Below are 20,195 nucleotides of genomic sequence, written 5' to 3'. Positions count from 1 at the left end.
TTAACATCAGGGGCAGATTTCAAGGGCAGAGTATAAGAGGCACTCAGAGGCTTATTCTGCCTGAGCCTGATAACAGGGCATTGAAGGTATTGAGTAAACCTCATTAACGAGGAAAAGCCTCCTCGCTCTTGCTGATCATGCTCAAACTCGAGCACTCTCAGTCATGTGATCTGGGGACTATTAAAAAGGGGGTTGCAGAAGATGGGAGGGGGAAACTCCAGAAGGAAAGGAAGAACTCTGGAGGGAACGCTAGAGGGAACGTTAGGGAACACTACATAAAGAGATAGAATAAAAGACCTACTACTGCATACTTGAGTGACTCAAGTGTTCTGTGGTGGAACCTCAAGAGAGGTAGCTCTCTGATTGAGATAATCAGAGCCCAGGCATCCAAAGACCTGGTGAAGGTAAGAGCCAATTGACTCCCCACTGCGATGAGCAGCGGGGAGTTAACGCTTCTTTTACATGACTTCATACATTTAAAGACAGGTATCATACATTCTCTTCTCCCTAAAGTCATTCCATATTCTGGCCAAAAATGCCCAATTCCTTCAATTTATCTTGAACTTATCCAATCTCACTACCATCTAACTTATCCTGTCTCTTGCATGGTATTCTTTCTCCATTCTATATAAACTGTGGTTCTCAGAACTGAATACAATACTACAGATGCAGTCTGACAAAGGTCAATATCAATGTCTCCTTCTTTCTCTCCCTCCTTCCCTCCCTCTCTCCCTCCCTCCCTTCCTTCTTTCCTTCCTTCCTTCTTTCCTTTCTTTCTTCCTTCCTTCTTTCCTTCCTTCCTTCCTTTTCTTTTTCCTTTAATACTTCCCTCTTTCCCTTTCCTCCCTCCACATAGGGCATCATACCCTCCCTTACCTACAGATATACTTAAAAGCTTTTTTTTTGAATCTCTGAACCCTCCCTATCTTGGGGTTTACTGGCTTGATTTATTTCTTAAGGACCATGCCTGAAACTAAATCCATTCAGATTTTCATTGAGCAGCTACCAATAGGTCCCAGACCAAGCCCCATTTGATCATTGTTTGGGCCCTGATTGACACAGATTAAATGTAAATAGCAATCATTTCTGCTTTGGTTAGAAACTTTAAGGGTCTTCTCCTCCCAGATTTATTTTTTAATTTGTTTAGATTTTTTTTTCCTTTTTTTCTTTTTTTTGACTAAGTGGAAGAGGAAACTCTTTGCCTCATTTGCTACCTAGCCTAAAAACTGAATAAATACAGGCTCAGCCAATCTAACACCTGCTGAACACCTTTCCTTAAAAAGGTCAAGTTCTCCCATTGTATCCAAAGCCATCTGTGGTTGTCCTGATATTTGTCTGGCTACTGAATCCAGATAGCTCTGAAAGGGAAAGTAAGACAGGTGACCTTGCACAGTCCTCCCTCACTTAAATTCAATTCACTTATATGTTGCAATATCACCTCCCTGGTATCAAGGATCTCTTTGAGAATGAAGAACAAAACAACAACCATATACTATCGTGTTGAGGATTTTTTTCTTGGTTGTCATGTCATCACATGTTGATACTTTGACTCTTGTTCAATTTACAATATTTAGCTTTTCCCACAGAACTGCTGATTAGTCATGACTCCCTTACACTGAACTTATGAAATTGATTTTAACCTGTATAAGATTTTACATTTATTCCTATAAAAGTACATCTTATTAAATTCTTTCTGTAGTATGGCATTTTTTTTAGATTCCTGATTTTGTTACCCAGATCATGTCATTTGAAGATGAAGATTTGAAGATCTTCAAATTTGGTAAGCATGCTATTATGGCTTTATCCAAGTCATTGATAAAAAATGTTAAATACTTGTCCCACAAGTGGAACACTACTCTAAAGATTTCCTTCCACATTGACATAGAATCATTGTTGTTTGGATTCAAACATTTAACCAGTTATATGATTTCATTTAACTAGTCTGTCATTTAGCCACATCTTTTTGTTTTTACCATAAAGTTGACATGGAAGATTTTGCCAAATGTGTTAAATTAGAATATCTTCTTTTCATGGAATTTCCCATTCTAGTAATGAATTCAAAATGTTTATGAGATTAGCAAAGTATAGTGTGATCAGAGGCAACATAGGAACAGTGAAGCACTAGATCAAAGTCAGGAAGACCAAGTTCAAATCTGGCCTCAGATATTTACTAGCTATGTAATCATGGACAAGCCACTTAAATCTCTATTATTTCTAATTTTCTCATCTGTAGAATTGGGCTACTAATAGCACCTACATCAGAGGATTGTCGTGAGAATAAAATGGGCATTTGTAAAGCATCCTGCAAACTTTGAAGTACTATGTTAATTGTAGCTATTTGATTGTTAAACTTGAAGCCATGGTTCTTCATGATCACTTCTTCCATTTCTAAATTTGCATAAGTCAGCCCTTTTATAGTATACCATAGAAATCTACCAGGAATTAAGTCAAACAGAATAGCATACAATTTGAAGATTCTATCATTTTCATTTGTTGATAATTGGGACATTTGATTAGCTCTAGTTATGTGACATTCCTACTCTTTTCCATTATTTTTCAAAGATCACTGACAAGAGTCTCAGCAATAAAATTTGTCAGTTCTTCAATATCCTAGTTAATGCAAGTCACCCTTCCTTAAAAGTTCCACTTCAATGCCCTCTGCCAGCATTCAAAATAATGAAGAAAGAATCTTGTTCAAAAAAAAAAACAGGCTGTTTTTTTTAAATTACAATATTCCAACAGTATTGTTTATTATCCATCCTTACAGAACAAATAATGTCTTACTCTGATGCTTCACGATAATATCAAAGTAACCCAGGGTTTGGGAAAGTTGTTCTAGTACAATATAAGCTTTGATACTTTCTATCCAATTGAAAAGGCCTCAGAATAGATTACATCTTTGATTCAAAGGTTATCAAGCTAAATTGAGGAAGATTCATCCTTGGATTTATCACAGGTGAAGACTTCTTTAGATACAGCAACTCTCAAAGATAAGGCATAGAACAGCATGATCCTAAATCACACCTCCTTGAAACTATGTAAATAAATATATTGTTGTCTATCTTTTATTTTAAAATTACAAAATATCAACTATAATTGGATTTAAGTAGGGATTTGTGTTTTGGCCTGGGAATTAGCCAACATTCATAGCATTATTTCTGTTGCAAAATGCATTCAAGTTTCAAACAACTTATAAAATTTTGGAACTTGAGGGCAATTCAAGTCAGATAAATTCTTGCACTATTATAGAGTAATTAGTTTAATGCCTCCATAAAAACAATGAAGGATTGTGAGCTGATGAGAAAGAGAAAAATTTTGGATTAATGAATGAATGGAAATAAATACCTTCCATTAACCCTTTGTCCAGTAATAATAGAAATTATTCCTTACTTTTTATTCATTCAATACCTTCATATATATATTTATATATTTACATATATATGTACATTTATACACATACACATAGTATATCAATGTACATATATATATATATATGTGTGTGTATACATATATATATATATTTTTTTTTTAATTTTTTGTCTTTCCAAAGTGATATATTGAGGTAGGCAGGCCATTATTATTAGTCCCTATTTATAAATAAGGAACCAAAGCTTAGAAAGATTAATTTACTAGCCCAAGATCACACAGCTAATGAGAGAATCTTACTTCCAAAAAGCAAGGAAGACAACAGGAATTGTTCAGTGAGCTAAATATTTGTGTTTCCCTACAGGACAAAGTGATGGCTGTAAAAGCAAAAAAAAAAAAAAATTGCAGTTTGGCTGATCTCCTTGAAGGGGTGGGTTGGGAAATATTCATTGGAGAGAAAAGGAAGAATTGGTTTAAGATTTTTTTTAAAAAGGCCCAGGAGAATTACAAGAAAAAGAGAAGATCCTTAAAATGTATCAGAAGTTAATATGGAAAAGAAAGGAATAAAAAAATAGGATCCAGTGAACAGTTGGAGTCTATGAGAAGGAAATAGCTTTTTCTGCTTATGAATAATGGCATACATGTTCAGCAAAGGACATGAAAGACTCTAGTCTAGGCCAACTGCCTTTAGAAATACTCCCAGCAAAAAACAAACAAACAAACTTAAAAGGAAACAAAATCATTAATAAGATTAATGGAAAAATACCAATGAGCTTTTCCATCTAGTCCAATACTAGAGAACATATACTGAAAAGTCTGTGGGCTTTATGGTTGTTGCCTACTAGGGAACTCTGAAGTCACCAGTATGATTTCTAGTAAATGGTCTCGAATCACAGAAAGCTCAGTTTTAGCCTGTCAAAATTACACCAGCATACAAAGCCAGCTCCCAATAAGTGACTATGTAGAATATAGAGTGGGGACAGAAGCCCAAAAATCCTGTACTCTGTCCTTGAGGAGGACCAAAGCTAGCATTTCTCTAATAATCTAGTAGAGACTATCATAGTCACAACTGTTTATAAATCCAACTCATAGTTATACCAAAAAAGTACAAAAAGTCCAAAAAAAAAAAGAGGGATAAGGACAGGGCTAAGACCAGTGTTCTTTTCAAGCCTCTGGTGAATAGATATCAAAGCCAGATACTGAATCAGTGGAGCAATACCTCATACAATTCTAGATATAGTTCCTGATCCCTGGCCAAGGATAAAGAAGAAATCAAGCATGAGAATCGGAGCAGTGGCAAGCCAATAACATTCAGATTGCAGCCTGGAAAGCGCCAGGGATTTACTACCCCTATCCAAGAGTAAAGGAAGTTCAGAGATTGCGTTTTTTTCTTTATTCCCTATGTAAACCTTGAATATTCTTCTCTATTAGAATGTAAGCATTTGATGTTCATTTTACTGTTTCAAATTACTCAAATGTAAAAATGTTCCAATTCCAGAACTAAGGCAGAAGACAGGAAAAAAAGTCTTAATTTGATGAAAAAATACTATGAGTTAAGAGAAGGCTAAGAAGTAAGACCAGAAACAGAAAGTAATTTAAGTACAAGTAGAAAATCAGGAACAAAAAAAGAGAATGTTTTGACTACTGGGATTCTAATAATAAATAGAAGAATGAAACAAAATAAAAAAATATTGAAATAGAATACTTGAAGGGAAACAAATGAAAGAGAACAAGTTGCCTAGAAAAGAAAGTAGAAAACAAGATTCAAGTAATGGGTTCCATGAAAAATAGAAAGGAGCAAGCAAAACTCCATGATTATATAAGACCAAAAAATAATATTACCAAAAAATCAAACTGAAAAAATCAGAAAGTGTGTTATCAACTTGTTTTTTTTTTAATGGACCTAGAAACAGAATAAGGAGATAGTTTACAGCTTATAGTATTTCCTGGAAAAATATGAGCAAACAAAAAACCTGGATACCATCTTCCAAGAAATCATAAAAGAAAAGTGCCTAGAACTATTAGAAATAGAAAGCAAAATGAAAAGAGAATCCACTGGCAACTTTGCAAAAGAAACTCCAAATTAGACACACAAGAATGGCATAATGAAAGTCCAAAGTGTCTAGGTGAAAAATGCTCTAAGAAGCCAAGAAAAGATATAAGCACTAAAGAACTAGAGTTGAGATCACATAAGCCTTGTTGTTGTTCTGTCATACCTACTTTTTGTGACCCTGTATGGAGTTTTTTTGGCAAAAATACTGGAATGGTTCACCATGTCCTTTTCCAACTCATTTTACAGATGGGGAAACTAAAACAAATAGAAGAGTAAGTGACTGTCTCAGAGTCACACACCTACTAAATGTCTGAGGGCAGATTCAACCTCAAGTCTTTCTGACTCTAGGAACAATACTCTATCCACCTAGCTGCTCTAGGTGCACCTGATAACACAAACCACACTATCGCTAAATTAAAGGAAAGAAAACCTTGGGATAGTTTTCCAAAAGAAAAAAGAAAATAGTCTTACAATTAATGATAATTTAATATTCAAAATTGATGAATTGTTACAAGGGATGAAATAAATTTTTAATAATATAGAAAACTTTTAATTTTTCCTGATGAAAGGAGCAGAGGTAGCTAGAAATTTTAAAACAAACCTAGAAAGGTTATTATATTAAGCAAGATTAAGTGTGCTTATCATGCTAATCAAGATAGAAGAATTATATGTCCTTTCAAAATCTCACTATGTGGGACTATCTGGGTCACAAAGAGAATAAAGAAAAGCAAATGTAGGTCCTGGGTTTGTTCTATTTTGATGCTTTTATGGAAGAGTAGAGGCAAGTGATAATAATAAACATCACAAGAACCCTGGAAATTCAATCTCAGAAGTAGATGAAGCACTTGAAAGAGATAAACACATTGATAAGGGCTTTTGTGCTATGATTTTTGAGAGAAAATGGACCCTCAGAATACTGAGATCCTGAACTCATCTTGTCTAAGTGACTCTTGTGGGATCTGGAATGAACGAAAGATAGTCTTGATCTGAATTAGGATGAACAGGCTGTCTAACTCCTAAACCTTGCTTTTGCACTAAACCAAATAACAATTAAGAAATCCAAAGGGAGACAACACAAAATGGCATCTTCTACCACAGAACTGCACAAAGTATCCAAAAGTCCAAGAGCAAAAGGAAAGTGGGGAATTTCAAGCAAAATAAGCACCAGCCAAATCAGTGATTAGACATACATAGCCTACAAGGCTCTCTATTCAGGGACAGCATAAATTAAGTCTTCCCCTGAGAAAGATTGGGGTGGTAAGAAATCCCCAGCTAGGGATTTTGTAAGCCTTGGGAAACAGTAGCAGAAATGACCAGTGTGATACTGATTCATATAATTCCAAACAGAACAACATGGTACCTCAGCATTTAGAATTGGATAGTCCAGGCCCAGGAACTCTAAGATCCCTTACATTCTATCCTGATACCTCAAAGAGGGGCTTGAAGATTCAGGAGGGACTAATCCCTGGAAGTGAAAGTCAACAAAAAAATAAAGAGGACACAGAGAAAAATACTTCAAAAGCTAAAAAGGAAAATTGATTTTCCACAAAGATTACATTAATATCTAGGGGAAAAAAAAACAAATCAAAAGAAAAAATTAAATGAAAGCTCTTGAGCAAAGACTTGGAAGAGAATAAGAATAAGAAAATATGGCAAACTTTATACAAGAAATGGATTCCCTGAAAAGTAGAGTGTAGCAAACAGAAACCAATGACTCTATGAGACAGCAAAAACTATTGAAAGAAAAAAGGAAAATGTAAGATATTTACAATAAAAAACAACTGACCTAAAAAATTGATGAAGGGAAAAGAATTTAAAATCATTGAGGTCCTTAAAAATTATTTTTAAAAGCCTGCAAGCTATATTTAAAGAAATCATAAATAAAACTGACCAGATTTATTAGAACCAGAGGACAATAAATTTTCCTTGACACAAATTCCGATTTTAGATATGATATTTTGCAGGTTTTTCTTTTGGGGGGTTCTTTGCAAGAAATGTGGACTTCTGCTCTGGAATTTGCTATTTCTCAAGCCTGTGGTATGAGAAAAGAATATACAAGCTTAAAGGAAGGGATGAAGGAAATAGAAATCAGATGAGCCTTAATCTTACTTGAAATAAAAGAGGATTACGCCACACACACACACACACACACACACACACACACACACACACACACACACACACACACAAACACACACACACGTGTGTGTATATACATGTACATATGTAGAGAGGACTAAAGAGAGGATAATATTGGGGATGAATTAGTCACAAATGGAAGAAATTTCCTGATCCTAAAAGGATTAAAAGATGGGAGGAAAGAAAAGAATTAGAATCTAAAGGTTGCCTTAAATTGTTTCTTGAACAGTTGGGGAAAGGCTGAAAAATGTAATATATTCATAGAATAGAATATTATAGTGTTATAAGAAATTATGAAAGAGATTATTTCAGATAACCCTGAATGATATGAAGTTATTCAGAGCAAAATGAATACTAGAAGAAAGATTTATACAAAGATAACTATAATATAGAGAAAAACACCTCTAAAATACTTAAGAACTCTGATCAAAATCATAATCAACCATGTTTCCAAAAGACATATCATAAAGAGTGTTACCCATCTCTTGACAGAGAAATGATAGACATAAATTGAATACACATAGCTCTTTGGACATAGTCACTGTGTAGGTTTTACTTAACTATATTCATGTATTACAAAATTGAGTTGTTTTGTGGGTTTTTTAATTTCCTTCTCTCCATAAACTGAGGAATAGAGAGGTAAGAAGAAGAGTTAGCAATAGTCATGGCATATAAAATGAACATTGCAATATCTTTAAAAATATAGAGGGAAAAAAAGATCAGAAGGAAACACAGAAAGGCAGGACAGTTTTGAAAGTAACATAAGATCAATTGCAGTCTTTTTCAAAAAATGTAAATTATGTGAAATGGAGATTCATGTTTTTACATGAATTTTCTTTTTCTGTTTTATTGAATATATGTAAATACCCTTTTTCTTATGTTTAAGTTCAAAATTTTTAAAAGAAAATTTAAAAGAAAAGTAAGATATTAGACATCTTTAAAACAAGGCTTAATGAATGTGTTATAGAATTGTCAAAAACAGTTATGGTTCAGGTGTAGGTTTACAATATGATCTCTATGATCTCCTACAATCTTGGTATTTTCTGGACTGGCAAATCTTATGTTTCTAAGCTCAATATTAAATCATGCTGCTTTTTAAAAAAAACCCTTTAAAATACCAATATTCAATTTAGAGAGAAAAGGTGCTAAGCAATGTTTATCATATTGCTATGTTAGGTTAATGGCATAATAATTAATTAATGAATTATAATATTAAGAAGCAAAATAATTAAATTAATATTATTAATTAAACATTGTAGTATCTCCACCTGAGGAGGTTAAGGCATTTTAAAGGCAAACTATTGTTTATGGATTATTGTATATATTCTGCAAAATCAGAAGATCGTTTCTCAGCACGAAACACTTAATAAAGCAAGAATACTTCCAACAGATGGCATGGCTAATGTCCATAAACAATCAACAAATTAGTAGATTGTTCCTGTGTTGGCATTTTTATTCTCAACCTAATGGTTTGTCCAGTTAACAGATGGTTGTTGTCTTCATTAGGCACTCTTATTCCATCAAAATGCTATTTTGCTAATGTGGAAAAATGATAAACTATGTTTGTGTTTACCCTTTTTTTCCCAGGATTAATTTTTGTAAAAACTCTTTGGTATGCTTTTAGGTCACCTGCAATTGTTATTTTTCTGACATTTAAGTGGTCTATGATTCATAATCACATAGCATCACAGGAAACATATTTATACTTAAAATACAAGATTTTAAAAGTGTTAGAAAGAAAATTGAGATCTCATGCCAGGAAGTTTGAAGCTGGTGGATCACTTGCATTTAGGAGTTCTGAGCTGAAGTTCCGCTAAAGTCAATCCCTTTAATTACATCAAAATGGTAGACTCCCATAGTTTGAGGGAGAGAAGAGATGAGGTTGCCTGAAGAGGAGAGAAATGACTCCTGTTAAAAATGGAACAGATCAAAATTTCTCTGTCATCAGCAATGGAGTTGAATTACCCTACACATACTAGCTTGGTGAAATGGGAAGACCATTGTCTAAAAAAAATCATGGAAAGTGCTCTAACAATTCCCAAGTGATTTCTGTCCCAGTATTCAATTTCTTTGCAATCCTGGGTCCAACTTATTGTTCATATGTAACACCTTTGGATATATATATATATATATATATATACATATATATATATATATATGCATATATATATATGTATATACTGATAGGTTAATTTGGTATATAACCAATCCAGAACTATTTCCAACTTCAATTAGAGAACGCTATATGCTTTAGTGAAAACTTGAGCTGGAAAAAGAAAAAAGTGCAAAAGGAGATTTGGGGTATTTGAAAATTATAATAAAGGTTGGAGATTATTTTGTGGGGAAGGACATTTTGTAAGTCTTGAAAAGAAGGAGAGGGAGAAGTAGAAGGGCTAGAAATAATGGAGAAGGAAGACCTAGCATGGAAGGAAGAGAAGGGCTAGAGGGATTCTACCTGAGTAGAAAAATCTGAGAAGAGCTGAAAAAGAAGTTGGTAGAAGAGGTTACCAAAACAAGTTAGAAAGAAAAGTTAAAATGTCACTAAGACAAGATAAACAAAATTGAGTATGGTTGTCAAGATGTTAATGAAGTGAAAAGTTGCTGATCATTTCAAAAGAATGACAGCTTTAGAATTGAAGACCCCTACACACACACACACAATTTGCCACAGAAGTTTTACGAGGAAATTGCTAGTAAAAAAAATTTTTTTAAATGAGAATCTCATTTTTACCAATATGAAAAGCAGGGCAATTTTGCCAGTAAAGTGTGTCATGTTTGTATTTCTACCATGGCTACGAGAACAATATCTTTGCTCAAAATAATGGCTCTTTTAGTTCCTAAAAGAGAAAGTCAGGAGACTCAAGGAATGTCTCTCTACTCTCCAAATTATCAGAGAGGATAAAAAAAAAAAAAACATTCAATGTAAAGCAGCAACTAGAAAAGGAATTAGAAACTACAGAAAGGAATTGGAATTGTGATCTGTATCAAGAAACCCAAGGGTTTTACTTCTCATAGAAGGGAAAGGACAGAAGTATACTAGTGAGAAGAAGGAGAGAAAAAGGATAGAGAGGTATTCTTTCCTGATTAAACTTTTCTGACCTTCAGCTTGTGAAGATGATGAGAATTCTCATAAAGAGACTTTATTTGCTATCTTCAATGAATTAAATAATGTTGGACTTTGCTTACAGAAGTGAGGAGAAATGATCTACAATAACAATGATGATTGGAGTTGACTCTGGCTGTGATCATTCTCACAACTAAAATATTATAAAGAATTATCTATATCTTTATTTTATTATTGATTTCTTATTAATAGATTGTATATTTAGTAACTTTAATATTAATTTAACTAAGAGATTGAGGGATTTAATACATAGAAAAATATGAGTAGCTACTCTCACGAAAGATAATTTATCCAGTTTATTAAATAAATAATATTTTATAATGCAGTGATGTTCTGAATTATTAGTTGATTAACTAAGAAACATGTTAAAAAAATTTTTTAATTAAGGAACCAAACAAACCCCTGGATTATCCTAGATTGGGTTGGTAAGATTAAATAAAACAGCAAATCAAATAACTGCTGAAGGGTGACCTATAGGTGAAATTAATGCACAGGATTAAATATAATACCCTGTTACAAATTAAGGCTTAGAAAAACTCATAAACACTGCTAAGTAATAAGCACTTATTAAGAGCCTACTATATACCAGTTACTACATTAAGCAGTGGGCATATAAAAACAAGCAAAAGTAGTCCCTGTCTTCAAGGAGTTCACATTCTAATAGGGAAGAAAATGTGTAAGTTACTAGGTAAAAACCATTGAAGATTATAAGATATATAACAAATAAATAGAAGGCAATCTCAGAAGATAAGGCACGGGTAGCTAAGTTAATTGGGAAAGGCTCTCTGAAGACAGTGATCTGAATCTTAAAAGAAATGAGGAAAACTAAACCTAAGAGGCAGAGATATAATGAGTAACATTCCAGGCCTGGGGGCCAGTCAGTGCATAAATGCAAGGGTAGGAAGTAGATTGTTGTGTGCAAGGAGCAGCAAATAGAATGTTACATCATTAAGTTGTGGAAGAGAGTCAAGTATAAGAAAACTGGAAAGGCAGGAAGGAGTCAAGTTATGCTATATTTCAAAAGATAAAAGAACCAACTAATAATCTTTTTATTTGGGGTCTGATTCTCACCTAAAAATTAACTGGTTACAGGGGCAAAAAGACAGGGAATCTTGAAGGAAGTAACTATAATATCCTAGGATTTGTGATTTTGAAAGTAATGGAAATTGGTCAAATTCTAAATTTTAGAAAAGCAGATTTAGACTAAAATCCTACTGAGGAATCTAAACCCAGAGGAATAGGAAACTCTCAAGAGTGAAAGTTTAAAGAAACAGCTATAAGAAAGAAAAGAAGGAGTTGTCTTAGGTAACTGATGTGTCTGTATAGTGACAACAACCAACATAGTTTTGAAAAGGACAAATACAGAAGGTGAGAGCAAGCATATGTAACAGAGGCTGAACACAAATCTGTGAAGTGGCCCTTTAAATCTCAGAATTGAAAGATAATACTAAAAGTCATCTAGCTCAATCCTACCTGAAACTTGAGCAGTCTCAAGACATCCGCAATAAATGGTCATCTTGGTACTGAAGTAGTCTCAAAGTCAAATTGCACAATTTGTTTTAAATTTATAGCACTTATCTATTTATATTATTAAACTTTACCTACAATAAATCCTATTAACCTCATTAACAGATTTTTAACAAGTCTTTTTAAAAACACTTTTTAAAATCTTTAACTCATTAACAAAAGTCTTCTTAATCTCCTTACTATTAACATCAGTCTCTAGTCTAAACAACAGGATAAAGTGGCTGGATAACATACTTTGGAGGATTACAAGTAAACTAGAAAAGGCTGAGGTTGAGATCCTTGAAAAGATCCAACCAAAGAAAATGGATCCACAGCTGAAAGATGATTATCTTTCTGATGGCTTTCATTCTAGTGTTCTCTACCTTAGGCCATACAATTATCCCTTCCACATCTCAACTTTTCCCATCACCATTTCCATATATCACAGGTTAACATAAAAAATTAAATGAGAATTTTGTGGAACCTAAAGATGACAGAGCAAGATAACATCAGTAGATAAGACAGCGTCAGCAGATAACACAGAAAATTTTTTAGAAACTTAGAAATGCAAGATATATTTGTGTCTCTGTGTGTGTGTATTATTGTATAATATCAATATATTTTTAAATACCATAATAATTAGACTTCTTCTCTGGCACAGAGGAAGAGCCAAAAAAAAAATTTACATGGATTTTCCAGATCACTGGGGTGCTACATCCCTAACCTCCTCAAAGGATGGAAGGGATAACTATGTTACCTCCATATGAGATTTTCAAGCCAGAAAAAAAAAATTTAACTCACGTTCCAAAATGCCCTCCATGTAATTTCAATGTGTAAACCAAGATAGTATCTATTTTTGTTACTTAACAAAAAGAGAAAGAAAAAAAATACTATTCAATCATCTTAAATTTCTTGTTTTATAGACTGAGGGGGAGCTGAAATCAAATTTGTTTTTCTTTCTTTCTTTCTTTCCTTTATTCCCTTAGAATACCTGGAAAATGTCTTTCTTGACCTCCCATTGGCCTTTAGCACCACCAATCTTCTCCTTAAATCTTCTCTCTAGGTTTTCTAAACTATTTTCTACTGGTTTTCCTCCTACTTTTCTTTCTATTCCTTTTCAGGCTCTCTTGTAGGATTTTCATCCAGTTTATGTCCAGATCAAACCCAATAACTATAGTTGTTCCAAAGGGCTTTGTCCTAGATCCACTCCTTTCTATATAACTTGATCTCACTATGTCCCCTGGATTCAATTATTATCTTTATGCTCCTGATTCTCAAATCTATTTAGCCCCAGTTTTTCTGCTGGACCCCCATCTAGCATTTCCAACTGTTTTTTGGATATATACTGGATGTCCCATAGATATCTTAAACTTCAACTAATTCCCACACAAAATTCCTAACTTCCTTATTACTGTCAAGATTATTACTAGCTTCCCAGCCACCCAGGTTTATACCATATCCAAACTGTTGCCAAATCCTGCCAGTTTTACCTTCAGAACATACTTTATGCATGCCCCATCTCTCCTCTGACATAACTCTCATTGTTGAAATTCTCCATCATTACAGAATCAGCTACATCCAGAAAAGGAACACTGGGAAATGAGTGTAAACTGTGAGCATTTTTTTTGTTTTTCTTCCCAGATTATTTTTACCTTCTGAATATAATTCTTCCTTTGCAACAACAACAGCAACAAAATTCAGTTCTGCACATATATATTGTACCTAGGATATACTATAAAATTATGATCTCTCTTATACACTTCAACAACGATACTGTATGAGGATGTATTCTGATGGAAGTGGATATCTTCAACATAGAGAAGAGCTAATCCAATTCTAATTGATCAATGATGGACAGAATCAGCTACACCCAGAAAAGGAACACTGGAAAATGAGTATAAACTGTGAGCATTATTATTTTTTTTTCTTCCCAGATTATTTCTACCTTCCCAATACAATTCTTCCTTTGCAATAACAACAAAATTCGGTTCTGCACATATATATTGTACCTAGGATATACTATAAGATATTTAATATGTATGGGAATGCCTGCCATCTAGGGGAGGGGATGGAGGGAAAGAGGGGAAAATATCAGAACAGAAGGGAGTACAAGGGATAATGTTGTAGAAAAAAAAATTACCTATGCATATGTACTGTCAAAAATGTTATAATTATAAAAATTAATAAAAAAATTAAAAAAAAGAAATTCTCCATCATTTCATGACTAAACCTTTACAATACTTAAAGTCTGACCCTATTCTGATACATCCTTCACTTGTTTACCAAAACGATCTTACCAAAATGCAAGTCTGACCATGTCACCCATCTTCTATATAATAAATTCTTGTGGCTTCTTATCATCTCCCAGATCAAATATCAATTCCCCTCTTTGGCATTCAAAGCCTTTTATAATCTGTCTCCCCAACCTTTCTAGTCTTCTTATATCTTATTCATTCCACTTTCTGTGATCCAGTGACATTAGCCTTCTTGCTATCCCTCACACAAGACTCTCCATCTTTTGATTCCAGGCTTTTTCACTGAGGGTCCCCCATATCAGGAATTTTTCCCTCTTCATTTCTAGCTCCCCATCTTCCTCTACCTCTCAGCTAAAAATTCCAACTTCTACAAGGAGCCTTTATTGATTCCCCTTTATTTCTAGTGCCTTCCTTCTGTTGAATATTTACAATTTATCCACAGAGTTTGGATATTTTTGTTGGGGTGTGGTCTCCCCCAATTAGACTGTCAATTCCTTGAGAACAGGTAGTGTCTTTTGCCTTTCTTTGTACCCCCAACATTTAGCACAATGCCTGGTACAAAGTAAGTGCTTAATAAATGATGATACACAACTTAATGACTGTTATAACCATACCATATATAATTTTCTGAAGATCTTCTCTATCAGAAAAAGACAGCAGCCTATAAACACAAGAAGAAATATTTAGATTTTTAGGAGAGAGAAACAGGTTTCTTAAGATTATGTTCCAGAAACTCCATTTGTATCAGCTGTATAACCTAAGTAGCAAATGTCCCTGTGCTTCTGCAAGGTCACTTGAATTCCCTAACTTCTGTGTCTTTCCTTACCTCTGGGAGGTGGGTAGGTTGTCTCAAATGGAAGCAATCCCTTTCTTGGCTCATCAAGGCATTTACTGCTCATTATGGTTGCTATTCCCATCCTGACTAATGATGTCAATGTGTCAATCCCTCAAATGCGCCATTAGTTTGTCTGAGATATTACCCTAGGCCCAAAGTGGAAATTGAATAACGTGCCACATGACTTCGTTTCCTAAGAAAGTTCCTACATACCAACTTTGGGGGCTTGAAGCAAGTCTTTTTTTTTTCTTTTCCCTCTGAGCTTGAATCATTTTCCTCCCACTCCCACCCCCTTTCTACTGTCCAAGTCCCATACCTGTGTAGTATACATGGTGTCAACGCTAAGATTTGAATGAAATAAGAACTGACAGTGTGGAGTCATGCTAAGTGCTTAACTACGAAGGAGCTGTGCAATTATCTTTTGTCAGAATTCATTTTGTCAGTTCTTCGTTGCTCTTCAGGTTGTATCCTACTAATATCAGAAACTTTAAGGAGGACGAGAATAAGATAAGGAGAAACAATAAGTAACATCTACATAGCTTGGTAATGACACTCAAATTTGACATTTGGAGGGTTGGAGTGGCTGCTGATTTGTACACAGAGAAAGTCAAATAAAGGGCAAGTCATGAGTGTGTAAGCTTCCATACTTGACAGAGATTCAAAAGCAGCATGACATAAAAGGTTGGCTGTAAAGGATACAAACACCCAGGATATCTAGGCTAAGCTAATCAAAAGTGTCACTCCATTGTCAGTCTGCCCTCCTTCTCCTTCTTGGTTGCTTTGGTTCTGCACTGCACCCTGTCCCCACCAATGGTTCAAGATCCGTGAGCCTTGCCATCTCCTCTGCTGGTGAGACTCAAGGTCTTCCAGCCCTTTCCATCTACCCTGCAGCTGAACCTTTTTTAATGAGTATCCCCCAGTAAGAATAAGAACACCTTGAGATCAGGCACTATTTTGACTTTCTAATTTTTATTCCCAGCAATACAGTTCTTGATACATAGTAAGAACTTACCTAAAAAAAAAAAAAAAAAAAAAAATCATTCATTCAAACCTCTATGTTCCATTGATTAGAATTCAAATCCCAGGACTACCCCTTAGTATCTTTGTGTATTTGGCCAAATCAGTAAACCTCTGAATCTTATTTTTCTTCATCTGTGAAATAAGGGGCTTGGATTAGATTATTCTAAGGCCCTTTCCAATTCTATAAAATAGATCTATGTCAGAGACCATACAACAATGGTATGTAGTAGTATTATCAAACTCAAAAAAATGGAGCCACTAATCTGTACATAAGAATCCCTGAAGGCTACATACTATCTTTTAGTTCTTGATGTATAATTCCAGGGACAATTTTAGTTCTTTTGTAATGCAGACTCCAGTCTTCAGAACCTAGTCAGCTTACAAAGGAATCAGATAAAATTTTTTTTTTTTTTACTTTTTCTCATGTCTAGATCTTTCAGTTTGAACTTTTATTTGGCTTTAAAGCTCCTTTCCATTCTCATGATATCAATGGTAGATTATACAAATCAGAGGAGCTGGGTAGAAAAAGATGAAAGGGGTTGGTGCTCCTTGCCCTATTCCTCACCAAGAACCAAAGAACTACATTCCCTGTATATGTATTCTTCCCTTTTGCCAAATTGTAGATAAACAGTATAAAGTTTCAAAGTTTTTTAAATTTTTTTTGTCTCATAGTTTTGTAAAGTGCCAGGCATATAGTAGATACTTAATAAATGCTTGATGATTTGGTAATTATTATGTTAATAATAAAAATAATTTTAACTACCTTGGATGGAAAATTCCATCCACATCCGGAGAAAGAACTATGGAGACTGAATGTGAATTGAAGCATACTATTTTCATTTTTTTCCCTTTTTTTTCATATTTTTTCCCTTTTGTTCTGATTTTTCTTTTTCCACTTGACTCATATGAAAACGTTAAAAAAATGAATGTACATTTATAACCTAAATTTTTAAATATTTTAAAAATTTGTTTGGAATATAGCTATCAAAAAACACTACCAAAGGTTTGTCAAATAATTGCTTTTATTCCTATAAAAATGGTTCCAAAAGAAACCTGTGACCCCTGGAACAGTGGCTTTCATTTCCATTCCTGATAAGCTAATAAAAATTATAAGACTCTATGTCTTATCTAGGAAGATATTTCCTCCACTAGTAGAGTCAATCAGCAAGCATTTATTAAGTGCCTAGTATGTACCTGACACTGGGCTAAACAATGAGCATGACCCAAACAAATCTTCTCAGCTTTCCATAAATTCTCCATAGGATAGAGCATATCCATCACTTATTTGAAAGTAGATTATTTCTGAAATCATAACTTTTGTTCATTTAGTCCAGGGTTTTTAATGGGTAATTGAGGAGATAAGCAAAGGATAATCAGTAGATATGATTCATTTATTCTTTGTAAAAACTCTTTGAGATGGTTCCATCCTCCAAGTTTTAGAGTCATTGGATTTATCCCTAGTACAATTCCTTTATTTTAGAAAGGAAGAAACTTAAACAGAAATTAAAATTACTAAGGTTTCATAGTCAATTATCTATTAAATGCCTATTCTGTGCATTCTGTTTTAAATTGAAGGCAGTAACATTTATGTAATCTGTATTTTACCATACATGTACTTACAGTATGTATCTGCATGGAAACAAATATTCCTGTTTGTGTATATCTTGCCCCTTTCATTAGAATGTATATTTTATGAAGATAGAACTTTTTTCTTTATTCTTCGTATTTCCCAAAACCTACATGTACCTGGCACATAGCTGATTTTTAAGAAATGCTTATTTATTCATTGATCGATATATTTTCCATATTTCCAACTCTCTTTGTGGCATTTCCCAGTAGATAGCAATTAATTGGCAACTAGGACAGAAATAGGAAATAAAAGTTAACAGTTTATAGAACACATCTGCAAAAGTGGCTATTTATAATTACAAAAATTCAATGGACTTTGGAGAAAGAAAGCCAGGTGAAGTTGGTACCAGATAGGGCATTTAATCGCATACTCACCTGGAAAGATATTTGCACTGAAGGACACTGAATGTACCTGCTTCTAGAAAGGAAGTTGCTTAATAAAAGAAAGAAATGAGGGAGATAAGACTTTGATGAGAGCAATGGAACAAGGTCAAAGGAGAAAGATTCATGTAAGAGGGAATCCCATACCCAAGAATCAATGAATCATAGTCATGTGGACTGAATAAATGCTCGGAAAAAGTGGAGGCTACTTTCTTGATCGCCTCCCCAAAGAAGAGTTTTCTTTATTATTGCATTTGTTTTTAGGTTAAATAAAATAAATATTTGATCTTTTATTAACCTGATTTCTTTGGGGGAAAGTTAGAAAACTTTTAGGGCTGGGGAAGATGGATCAAATAAATACTAGCATTTCCAGGGCTTTTCTGAATGGAGGCATAAGCTAGTCAGATTTTGTTAGACATTCCCCTAAGAACCATCTGGGTTCTTATATCAGAAAGTATGTTTTGACACCAGTTTCTTTTTAAGAACTTATCTAAAATCTTCTCCATGCTCTCTGGATTTAGGCACATGGACCAGATCTCTTTTGGAAAGTTAAGGGGAATAGAATAATCACCTATGTCTTCCACTTAGCCTATCTCTTTATAGCCAACTGATTCACATTCAATAGCGGTTTCCATAGAACTCTTCTCCACTTTGACCAGCAAGTTCTTATTTAAATATTTCTTGCTACCACCAATATCTGTGGCTGTGGTACCAGTCTCTATATAGGATTGGCCATAGTCTCCAAAGCCCTCCTATTTGTCCATATATCTCTGTCTTGATTTTCATTTTCACATCCTCAAATCCCAATGTGGTATTTCCCACCCAATATTCCATAGGCATGTGAAATTAAACATCTAAAATAAAACTCATTATTTTTCCCCCAAACCCACACATCTTCCAAACTTTCTCATACCTATCAAGGACATTATCACTTTTCCAGGTACAAAGGATTGTAACTTCAAGGTTATCCTCTATTCCTCAGTTTCCCATCCCCTACTTGTACAAGTTTTATCAATACAGCCTCCATAACATATCTATCATCTGTCTCCTCTTAATTTATAAAGCCCTATTTTGGGTGCTTATTATTTCTCAACTGGACCATCACAATAGCTTCCAACTTCCAGATCCCATACTATTGGAATAACTTCATGACTATCTCAAATTTATCCCCTTTCCATTGTGTCTTCCACATAACTGCCAAACAGTATCAAGGTATCATTCAGATTACATTCTCTTGTTCAATAAACTCCAATGGCTCCCTATTATCTCTTGGGAAAAAATATAAATTCATCAGTTTTCCATATAAAACTTTTCATACTTCACTCTAATAAAACCTTATTTTCTTTTTCTTTCCTCCAAATACTCTCTAGGCCAGCCAAAACTGGGCGTTTTACTGGTAATCACACAGGATACACAATCTCTGTTTGCCTTTACAAAGCTGTTTCTCATGCTGAGAGTTCCTTGTACCACTTTCCACATTTGACTTTTCCTGATTGGTCATTGGCTTCCCCAATAAAACTTACCTTGTATTATTTTGTTTTATTTAATAGAAAAAGTTCTCTAACAGCAGGCATTATTTTATTTTATTTTTGTTTATATCCCTAATACCTAACACAGATAGTAGTATATAGGAAGTACTTAATAAACATGTACTGATTATTATAAAGAATACTGGTGTCATATAATGAACTTAATTTAGAGTCAGCGAATCTAGGTTTCATAAATAAATCTGATCCTTATTACGTTGTGATATTAGGAAATTCAAATAAACTCTTTGAACTTCAGTTCCTTCCTATGTAAAGTGAGGGCTTAGATTAGGTGGTCTCTAAGCTTCCTTCCAAGTCTAACTCTCATAATGCTATGATTAAGGGGCTTATGAGACATCTC

Source organism: Sminthopsis crassicaudata, chromosome 1, assembly GCF_048593235.1.
Source record: "Sminthopsis crassicaudata isolate SCR6 chromosome 1, ASM4859323v1, whole genome shotgun sequence".
Lineage (NCBI taxonomy): Eukaryota > Metazoa > Chordata > Mammalia > Dasyuromorphia > Dasyuridae > Sminthopsis > Sminthopsis crassicaudata.
This window is presented reverse-complemented; position numbering follows the sequence as displayed.